The sequence below is a fragment of the Oncorhynchus tshawytscha genome, linkage group LG20, assembly GCF_018296145.1.
Source record: "Oncorhynchus tshawytscha isolate Ot180627B linkage group LG20, Otsh_v2.0, whole genome shotgun sequence".
NCBI classification, from domain to species: Eukaryota; Metazoa; Chordata; class Actinopteri; order Salmoniformes; family Salmonidae; genus Oncorhynchus; species Oncorhynchus tshawytscha.
This window is the reverse complement of record NC_056448.1, coordinates 51,824,069-51,837,174: the sequence shown is the minus strand read 5'-3', so window position 1 is coordinate 51,837,174 and position 13,106 is coordinate 51,824,069.

Below are 13,106 nucleotides of genomic sequence, written 5' to 3'. Positions count from 1 at the left end.
AAGACTTCTGTCTGGCCACTAGAGGGGGCTACAGATCCACAAAACAGCTGCCTTACTGTCCTCTGGTTGACCAGCCCATTAGACCATGTGTCTCAGTACAAGAAATGGTGGGCCTCTTAAAACTAAAATAAGCCAGCTACGTACTGTATCATACAAGTATTGTAATAAACCAGCTAAGTACTGTAATAAACCAGTACTGTTTTAAACCAGGTAAGTACTACATTTTCACAGAACATGGTTGGGATTCAACCTGCCATCTTTATTCGATTCACTCATATTCATAATTGACTCATTTTAGAAATTGTGCATTTCTGAGTAGACAAACACATCCTGTCGAACATAGGCTACTACAGCATTTTCATTTTTAAACTACGATTTATAAGGAATAAGGTTTAAGCTAATTTAGTGAATGCAAAGTTCACTGCTGGAATGGCCATGCTCAGGCCTGCTGCCTTTCTTCCCAATGTTACTCTGTTAAAGAGATTATCCGGTACTTTTACATACTTTTTAGCCAGTAGTTCTGAAAATAGCTCTCACGAGCCAAGTGGTCCCTGAAAATTGCATACTACGTCAGATACTGTATGTACAGATATGTGCACCACATCATTACTCTCGCTCACTCTGCTGTGAATGCATCTTGCAAGCTGTCACTCAAATGGGGGGTCTAAAGCTCATTGGCTGAAACTCAAATTGCTAGGGGACTGGCCCACATTTGCTTTCAAACTAGGGATTTTGTGGCTAATTGAGGTAAGACCGTAATTCTACTTATAGATTATGCATGTATGAACTGAACTACACACAGACACATACAGCCCAAAGCGGGAGGTTTAAAAAATACTCAAGAGTCGCAATAGTCCCAGAGCATGTCTTTAAGGCCTATTTCTGAGGCCAGGATAGTGGTTTCCTAAAGCTACTTAGTATTTCCTAGTCATCTATATCCTGGGCCTTTTCCTCTGAATGTACTGTTTAACATCCTGGCACATTAAAAGCCTCTCTGAGGTTGAGTAAGAGTAAGTGGTTTCTGTGAGTTACATCATTATGGTTCATAATTTATGCACCATTTAGGCTGGCTGCTCCTTATGGTTTGGCAGTGTTTCACATCGTTCCCCTTGTGACACATTAACGCAGACCAGTAAGCATTTCCCAAACCAATTAATATGTTTCTGGAAGTTAAACTCAGATGCACTAAAAGCATTAAGGATATTTCTCCATTTGAGAAAGGTATTCAGAAATAGGCACACATTTTACTTTCTGTAAAGATGTCTTTTTAATAGAGACCTTGCTAAATGTGTATATATATCTAGTCCAGTGTTTCTAAATATGCACATACAGTTGAACTCGGAATTTTACATACACTTAGGTTGGAGGCATTAAAACTTGTTTTTCAACCACTCCACAAATTTCTTGTTAACAAACTATAGTTTTGGCAAGTCGGTTAGGACATCTACTTTGTGCCTGACACAAGTTATTTTTCCAACAATTGTTTACAGACAGATTATTTCACATATAATTCACTGTATCACAAGTCCAGTGGGTCAGAAGTTTAGATACACTAAGTTGACTGTGCCTTTAAACAGCTTGGAAAATTCCAGAAAAATATGTAATGTCTTTAGATTCTTTTCACAGGCTAACTGACATCATTTGAGACAATTGGAGGTGTACCTGTGGACATATTTCAAGGCCTACCTTCAAACTCAGTGCCTCTTTACTTGACATCATGGGAAAATCAAAAGAAATCAGCCATTCCCAAACACCTAAAGGTACCACATTCATCTGTACAAACAATAGTACGCAAGTATAAACACCATGGGACCACGCAGCCATCATAACACTCAGGAAGGAGACGTGTTCTGTCTCCTAGAGATGAATGTACTTTTGAGCAAAAAGTCCTATTTTGACATAACCTGAAAGGCTGCTCAGCAAGGAAGAAGCTACTGCTCCAAAGCCGCCATAAAAGAAGCCAGACTACGGTTTACAACTGCAGATGGGGACAAAGGTTGTACTTATTGGAGAAATGTCCTCTGGTCTGATGAAACAAAAATAGAACTGTGTGGCCATAATGACCATTGTTATATTTGGAGGATAAAGGGGAGGCTGACAAGCCGAAGAATACCATCCCAACCGTGAAGCACATGGGTGGCAGCATCATGTTGTGTGGGTGCTTTGCTGCAGGAGGGACTAGTGCAAGTCACAAAATAGATGCCATCATGAGGGAGCAAAATTACATGGATTTTTTGAAGCAACAACTAAAGACATCAGTCAGGAAGCTAAAGCTTGGTCGCAACTGGGTCTTCCAAATGGACAATGACCCTAAGCATACTTCCAAAGTTGTGGCAAAATGGCCTAAGGACAACAAAGTCAAGATATTGGAGTGGCCATCACAAAGCCCTGACCTCAATCCTATAGAAAATGTGTGGGCAGAACTGAACAAGCGTGTGCGAGCAAGAAGGCCTACAAACTTGACTCAGTTACACCAGCTCTGTGAGGAGGAATGGGCCAAAATTCACCCAACTTATTGCAGGAAGCGTGTGGAAGGCTACCCAAAATGTTTGACCCGAATTAAACTATTTAAAGGCAATGCTACCAAATACGAATTGAGTGTATGTAAACTTCTGACCCACTAGGAATGTGATGAAAGAAATAAAAGCTGAAATAAATAATTCTCTCTACTATTATTCTGACATTTCACACTCTTAAAATAAAGTGGGGATTCTAACTGACCTAAGACAGGGAATTGTTACGAGGATTATATGTCAGGAATTGTGAATAACTGAGTTTAAATGTATTTGGCTAAGGTGTATGTAAACTTCCGACTCCAACTGTATATCTAGTCCAGTGTTTCTAAATGTGTATAAATATAGATATCTAGTCCAGTGTTTCTAAATGTGTGTATATATATATATATATAGATATCTAGTCCAGTGTTTCTAAATATGTGTATATATATATATATATATATATATATATATATATATATATATATATATATATATATATATATATATATCTAGTCCAGTGTTTCTAAATGTGTATATATATATAGATATCTAGTCCAGTGTTTCTAAATGTGTATATATATATATATATATATATATAGATATCTAGTCCAGTGTTTCTAAATGTGTATATATATAGATATCTAGTCCAGTGTTTCTAAATGTGTATATATATAGATATCTAGTGTTTCCCATTAGATGAACAGAATCCACTCTAATGTTGTATTTATGTTTACGTTAGAGATGAGCTTGACCTTGTGCTTGGTTCACTACGTTTCTAATGTGTCATTGATAGAACATGTCTACTGTTCCTGGGTAGGGTTTCTTTAAGAGTCCTTTACATCTGACTTTCCTGACCCCAGACTAAACCTAGAAGGTTCTTTGTTTGTTTTGTTAATCATGTATAAGCTAATTAAGACGTTGTCATAACCTATACCTGACCCTGGGAGCATCACAATAGGCCTGAGGAATCCTTTGTCCTATTGACATGTCCAGAGTGGCGTGTTGGATGTCCTGGGAGACTCTTTCTCCGTGCTGCACCGGTCTGGTCTGGCATGGAGGACAGAAAGTAACTGGAGTCAAATTAATTAGCCTCAGATGAGTTTTCCACTAGCAGTAAGCAGTGACAAAGAGCAGGGACAGAAAGTTCGGGCCACACAGACATCCTTGAGGTGACCCCACCTTATACAGCCATCCTCAGACCCAGCCATGAGATAAACATCACCCAGCCAGCGTAAACCTCAACCCTAACCCCAGAGAATCATCACCCAGCCAGCCTAAACCTAAACCCTAACCCCAGACAAACACAGAGAATCATCACCCAGCCGGCCTTAACCTAAACACTAACCCCAGACAAACACAGAGAAACATCATCCAGCCAGCCTAAACCTAAACCCTAACCCAAGACAAACACAGAAAAACATCATCCAGCCAGCCTAAACCTAAACCCTAAACCCTAACCCGAGACAAACACAGAGAAACATCACCCAGCCAGGTCAGACGAGTATACATAGAGCTGAGTGATTCACCACTGATATAACAGAGGGGTATCCTACGAAGCAAGCTAGATCTACTCAAGGGTTTTTAAAGCTAGCCAGCTTCACTTAGCTTCACATTTCAATTCAGGCTTCATCCATACTATGAAGGTGGATATTGCTCGTCCAACTGCCGCTAATTCAGCTAACTCAGCTGGCTTGTAACTGCATGTGCATGTCGTATATGACTAGTGGAACTCTGAACTCCTCATTGAGACAATGCTGAAATATCAATCCATGTTTAAAAGTGATCTTTTAAATGAATCTGAAGTGAAATAGGCTTTTAGAAATGTCTTTCTTTTATTACTTGTCATTAACGCCGTCTTTGATGTGCTTTTTTGATGCACAACCACTTCTTCCCACTCCAATAAATATGTTTTGAGACTATTTTGACAACCTATTTGAAATGTAACTGACAATATGAATTTTGTTTGGAATATTTTATCTCAACCAATGCCATTATCATACTCCTGTATTTTTGTAAACACACATTCAAAGATGGTTGAAAACCAGGAAGTTAATGTTAGCAAAAACTAACCTCATTAATCACACATTTTCAGTACTAATTGTGTATAAAACGGGATATTAAAAGACTGTAAAATGTTGTTGACCTGTAAAACATAATCTTAGAATGATGAAATTATTGTTATTTTATCATTTTAGGAAATATGCTCTAACCGGCGATTGAGTTGCCCATCAAAGGCATGCAATTTAGTCAAAGCTAGCTGTTATGGATAATGGAGAAATATTATGGGATTCTTTAGTCTGTGCAAATGCAAAAATCTTTTCATATTCATATCAGTATTTACTGTCTGCCTGTTATCTTCAATGTGTTTTACAATGTCATTCAGTACGTGTCATATTACTGATAGTGTGAGTAATTTTGTTGATCCCTGCCTACAGACAGAAACTAAAACAAGAAGCTCCCACGCTGAGGTCTGTCCAACGCTGGTCCGACCAAGCTGACTCCACACTCCAAGACTGCTTCCATCACGTGGACTGGGAGATGTTTCGTATTGCGTCAGACAACAATATTGACGAATACGCTGATTCGCTGGCTTGAGCGCATCTGCAGAGAAGGATGGGAGAAACCCCCCAAATACAGGTGTGCCAACCTTGTAGCGTCATTCCCAAAAAGTCTCGAGGCTGTACTCATTGCCAACAGTGCTTCAGCAAAGTACTGAGTAAAGCGTATAAATACTTATGTAAATGTGTTATTTCATTTTTTAATGTTTAATAAATTAGCAAACATTTCTACAATACTGTTTTTGCTTTGTCATTATGGGATATTATGTGGATTGATGAGGGAAAGAAAATTAGTCAATGCATTTTAGAATAAGGCTGTAACCTAACAAAATGGTTTCAAGGGGTCTGCATACTTTCCGAAGGCAATGTATGAACAGTAAACACAACCATTTACATATATTTTAATATTAATATTTTTACACAAATGTATCATATAATATTTATATTTGATATCTGTCCTCATTTAACTAGGCCTGTCTTCCATTATAAGTAATTGAAGCAGACTTAGAGTTCTATATTTGTTTGGCGTTTAAGGTGGTGCTAATGTCAAACTTGCAATTTCTGGAGAAGTGTGAATGCAATCTGTAAGATGGTTCAAATATGTATATAACAAATTATAGTTGGGAGAAGTTGTAGGATGAGTGGACATTCTCCCTTGCTCTTTATATTGGATTGTTGTCCAGCTACTGTGAAACGTTTAGATGTGCAGAAATCCCTCTGTAGTGTGCATAGTTTTAATATTATATGCCCACGGGAAGCAATTATGGTGCCTGTAAGTGTATTTACACATAACCTATTTAAAACAAGTTGTTTAGAATTTGATTAGAATTATTTGAATTCTTTTTTGTGAATTTAATCTTGCTTACTGACAATTTTTGGCATGTCCATGCTCAGCCGTAATGCAATTTACAGTAGGCCTAGCCCCTATCAGTGTGAATACTAGGTACAGTATATATTTCAACATTGAAGCCATGCAATTGCTTAGAACAATGTTGACTGCAACTGGTTCAAGGTAACCTATTTAGCAAAGATGGGATAGGTCTACATTTAGTTATTTTGTTTATGTAAGCTGTTTAACAAACTATAACCGTCAACATTGAATTGGAGTTGATTCCAAGTCAATATGTAAGACCATAAATACATAACTTGAAGCAACCGCATATTTAGCCATGGAGCACATTCTGATTGGCCAGTGAGGGGCCAAGCCTCGCCACACCCACAACTTGTATATTCATCAAAACCCAGCCCCTTCATGCCAACAACTGCGCCGGTAATTGTGCTTGTGAAAATGGCAAAAATATTTCTGCCACACCCCAAAACATATAGCACTACCGCCCAGTGCATAAATGAATCCCTTAATGTTAATTAATGTCGAATTTTGTTGATGTTAAAAGTCTATGTAAATTCCAATACAGAATTAATTTACTCTAATTGGGCAACTCGACCTGCTGGTTGAGGTGTTTGCAATGCATTACCATTTTGAGTCATGCAAATGAAAAATATTAATTTTGGGCCTAAATGAAGGCTAAATATGCATATTTATTATTATAATACATATTTTTATATTTATTTCTTGGTGTTGCCATTTAAGTCATACTAAAGTGTTAAGTTACATGACGTTTAAAATGCATTCTGTAATAACTAAATGTGTAATATGGTATATTTTAATACACAAAAAAACACATTTGATTGATATTTTTTTAAAATCATTAATCTTTCTCAAATGAAGGGGATGATGTCTCAATCTTTGCAATATGGAGTGATTCTGATTTCATTGGTGATCAACTCGTGGATCAGACATTTCAATCAGTATAAATGGAGTTAGGACTGTTAGCCTGCTCCGGAGCAAGATAGTTCTGAAGGATTCGTTGCCATAGAAATTTACATGGCAGAAGTTTAAACACTTTCATGGTATTGGTTAACCTGCTATACACAGCAGATGGAAGCAGCTAGAATCTCTCCAAGATAGCAGCTGCTCTGAGAGTTGTGATTGTAATGGATACCTTCATTCACATGGTAACTAAACCATATAAACATAACGTATTACTGATTTCCTTCTGAAGACTGACTGTCATGATCCCCGACTACATGATCTATACATCATGGCAAAAAGACTATTGTGTCCTGAAGTAGTGACACACTGGTGCTCCTGTTAGCCAGGCTGGTCTCAGTGTGTCTAGAGGTGTTCTCCAGGCTGGTCTCAGTGTGTCTAGAGCTGTTCTCTCTCCTGTTTGCCAGGCTGGTCTTAGTGTGTCTAAAGCTGTTCTCTCTCCTGTTAGCTAGGCTGGTCTCAGTGTGTCTAGAGGTGTTCTCTCTCCTGTTAGCCAGGCTGGTCTCAGTGTGTCTAGAGGTGTTCTCTCCTGGTAGCTAGGCTGGTCTCAGTGTGTCTAGAGGTGTTCTCTCCTGTTAGCCAGGTTGGTCTCAGTGTGTCTAGAGGTGTTCTCTCTCCTGTTAGCCAGGTTGGTCTCAGTGTGTCTAGAGGTGTTCTCTCTCCTGTTAGCCAGGTTGGTCTCAGTGTGTATAGAGGTGTTCTCTCTCCTAACTACCACAAACACCACCCCATAACTACCATCATCACCACCCCATAACTACCATCACCACCCCATAACTACCATCAACACCCCATAACTACCATCACCACCCCATAACTACCATTCCCACCACCACCACCACCCCATAACTACCATCAGCACCCCATGATACCCTCACCACCCCATAACTTCCATCACCACCCCATAACTACCATCACCACCCCATAACTACCATCACCATCCCATAACTACCATCACCACCCCATAACTACCACCATCACAACACCATAACTACCATCACCACCCCATAACTATCACCAATAACCCATTACTACCATCAGAACCCCATAACTACCATCACCAACCCGAAAATACCATCATCACCACCCATAAACTACCATCACTACCACAATCACCACCCCATATCTACCATCACCACCACCCCATAACCATTACCACCACCCCATAACGACCATTCTCACTACCCCATAACCACCATCACCAAAATCATCACCATCATCACCACCCCATAGCTACCATCACCACCCCACCCAATAACCACCATCACCACCACCCCATGACTATCATCATCACCCCCCATAACTACCTTCATCACAATCACCACCCCATAAATACCATCGCCACCCCATAACTACCATCACAACCATCACCACCCCACAAATCCCATCATCACCAGCATCCCATAACCACAATCTCCACCCCATAAAAAACATCACACCCACCATCACGACCATGACCACCCCATAACTACCATCACCACCCCATAACTACCATCACCACCATTATCACCACCCCATAACTACCATCACCACCCCAAAACTACCATCAGCACCCCATAACTACCATCACCACCACATAACTACCATCACCACCATCCAATAACTACCATCATTACCATCACCACCCAATAACTATCATCACCACCCAAAAACTACCATCACCACCCCATAATTTCCATCACCACCACCACCAGCACACCATAACTACAATCACCACAACATAACCATAACCACCACCCTATAACAACCATCACCACCCCATAACTACCATCACCGACACATAACTACCATCACCGACATATAACTACCATTACCACCCCATAACAACCATCAGCACCCCACAACAACCATCACCACCCCATAACTATCATGACCACCATCCTCAGCACCCCAAATCTACCATCATCACCACTCCATAACTACCATCACCACCATCATCACCACCCCACAACTACCATCACCACCACCATCACCACCCCTAAACAACCATCATCACCAACACCACCACCCCATAACTACCATCACCACCCCATAACTACCATCACCACGCCATAACTACCATCACCACTCCATAACTATCATCACCACCCCATAACTACCATCAATACCCCATAACTTCCATTACCACCACCCCCTAACTACCATCACCACCGTCATCACCTCATAACTACCATCCCCAGCACCACCACCACCACCACTACCCCTTAACCACCATGGCCACCCTATAACTACCATCACCACCCCATAACTACCATCACCACCCCATAACTACCATCACCACCCCATAACTACCATCAGCACCCCATAACTATCATCACCACCCAAAAACTACCATCACCACCCCTTAAATGCCATTGTCACCCCATAACTACCATCACCACCCCATAATTACCATCACCACCACCACCACCACACCATAACTACAATCACCACAACATAACCATCACCACCACCCTATAACAACCATCACCACCCCATTAGTACCATCACCGACACATAACTACCATCATCACCCCATAACTACCATTACCACCCCATAACAACCATCAGCACCACAAAACAACCATCACCACCCCATAACTACCATGACCACCATCCTCACCACCCCAAATCTACCATCAACACCACTCCATAACTACCATCACCACCATCATCACCACCCCACAACTACCATCACCACCACCATCACCACCCCTAAACAACCATCATCACCAACACCACCACCCCATAGCTACCATCACCACCCCATAACTACCATCACCACGCCATAACTACATCACCACTCCATAACTACCATCAATACACCATAACTTCCATTACCACCACCCCATAACTACCATCACCACCATCATCCCCCCATAACTACCATCCCCACCACCACCACCACCACCGCCACCACTGCCACAACCACCACCACCATGGCCACCATATAACTACCATCACAACTACCATAACCACCCCATAACAACCATCAGCACCCCATAATATCTTCACCACCCCATAACTCCCATCACCACCCCATAACTACCACCATCACAACCCCATAAGTACCATCACCACCCCATAACTACCACCAAAACCCCATAACTACCATCACCACCCCAAAACTACCATCAGCACCCCATAATACCATCACCACCACATAACTACCATCACCACCATCCCATAACTACCATCATTACCATCACCACCCCATAACTATCATCACCACCCAAAAACTACCATCACCACCCCTTAAATGCCATTGTCACCCCATAACTACCATCACCACCCCATAATTACCATCACCACCACCACCACCACACCATAACTACAATCACCACAACATAACCATCACCACCACCTTATAACAACCTTCACCACCCCATAAGTACCATCACCGACACATAACTACCATCACCGACATATAACTACCATTACCACCCCATAACAACCATCAGCACCACACAACAACCATCACCACCCCATAACTAATATGACCACCATCCTCACCACCCCAAATCTACCATCAACACCACTCCATAACTACCATCACCACCATCATCACCACCCCACAACTACCATCACCACCACCATCACCACCCCTAAACAACCATCATCACCAACACCACCACCCCATAACTACCATCACCACCCCATAACTACCATCACCACACCATAACTACATCACCACTCCATAACTACCATCAATACCCCATAACTTCCATTACCACCACCCCATAACTACCATCACCACCATCATCCCCCATAACTACCATCCCCACCACCACCACCACCACTACCACCACCACCGCCACCACCACCACCACCACCACCCCATAACTACCATAACCACCCCATAACAACCATCAGCACCCCATAATATCTTCACCACCCCATAACTCCCATCACCACCCCATAACTACCACCATCACAACCCCATAAGTACCATCACCACCCCATAACTACCACCAAAACCACATAACTATCATCACCACCCCGTAACTACCATCACCAACCCCATAATACCATCACCACCATTATCACCAGCCCATAACTACCATCACCAGCCCATAACTACCATCACCAGCCCATAACTACCATCACCACCATCACCACCCCATAATTACCACCATCACAACACCATAACTACTATCACCACCCAATAACTACCTACACCACCCAATAACTACCATGAACACCATCAATACCCTATATCTACTATCACCACCCCATATCTACCATCACCACCATTACCACCCCACAACTACCATCACTACCCCATAAAAACCGTCACAAACACCATCACCACCCCATAACCATCATCACCACCCCATAACTACCATTCTCACTACCCCATAACCACCATCACCACCCCATAACTACCATCATCACCATCACCACCCCATAAATACCACCTTCACCCCATAACCACAATCACCACCCCATAAAAAAACATCACACCCACCATCACCACCCCATAACAACCAACATCACACCCCATAAGTACAATCACCACCACCATCACCACCCCATACATACCATCACCACCCCATATCCACCATCAACACCACATAACTACCATTCTGACTACCGCGTAACCACCATCACCACCACCTTGACCCCATTACTACCATCACCACCACCCCATATCAACCATTCTCACCACCCCACAACTACCATCATCACCACCCCACAACTACCATCATGAACACCCCATAACTACCATCACCAACCCCATAACTACTATCACCAAAATCATCACCATCATCACTACCCCATAGCTACCATAACCACCCCATAACTACCATCAATACACCATAACTTCCATTACCACCACCCCATAACTACCATCACCACCATCATCCCCCCATAACTACCATCCCCACCACCACCACCACCACCACCACCACCACCACCACCGCCACCACCGCCACAACCACCACCACCATGGCCACCCTAAACTACCATCACAACCACCACCACCACCCCATAACTACCATAACCACCCCATAACTACCATCAATACACCATAACTTCCATTACTACCACCCCATAACTACCATCACCACCATCATCCCCCATAACTACTATCCCCACCACCACCACCACCACCACCACCACCACCACCGCCACCACCGCCACAACCACCACCACCATGGCCACCCTATAACTACCATCACAACCACCACCACCACCCCATAACTACCATAACCACCCCATAACAACCATCAGCACCCCATAATATCTTCACCACCCCATAACTCCCATCACCACCCCATAACTACCACCATCACAACCCCATAAGTACCATCATTACCATCACCACCCCATAACTATCATCACCACCCAAAAACTACAATCACCACCCCATAATTACCATCACCACCACCACCACCACACCATAACTACAATCACCACAACATAACCATCACCACCACCCCATAACTACCATGACCACCATCCTCACCACCCCAAATCTACCATCAACACCACTCCATAACTACCATCACCACCATCATCACCACCCCACAACTACCATCACCACCACCAAACAACCATCATCACCAACACCACCACCCCATAACTACCATCACCACCCCATAACTACCATCACCACGCCATAACTACATCACCACTCCATAACTACCATCAATACCCCATAAATTCCATTACCACCACCCCATAACTACCATCACCACCATCATCCCCCCATAACTACCATCCCCACCACCACCACCACCACCACTACCACCACCGCCACCACCACCACCACCATGGCCACCCTATAACTACCATCACAACCACCACCACCACCCCATAACTACCATAACCACCCCATAACAACCATCAGCACCCCATAATATCTTCACCACCCCATAACTCCCATCACCACCCCATAACTACCACCATCACAACCCCATAAGTACCATCACCACCCCAAACCTACCATCAGCACCCCATAATACCATCACCACCACATAACTACCATCACCACCATCCCATAACTACCATCATTACCATCACCACCCCATAACTATCATTACCACCCAAAAACTACCATCACCACCCCTTAAATGCCATTGCCACCCCATAACTACCATCACCACCCCATAATTACCATCACCACCAGCACCAGCACACCATAACTACAATCACCACAACATAACCATAACCACCACCCTATAACAACCATCACCACCCCATAACAACCATCACCACCCCATAACTACCATCACC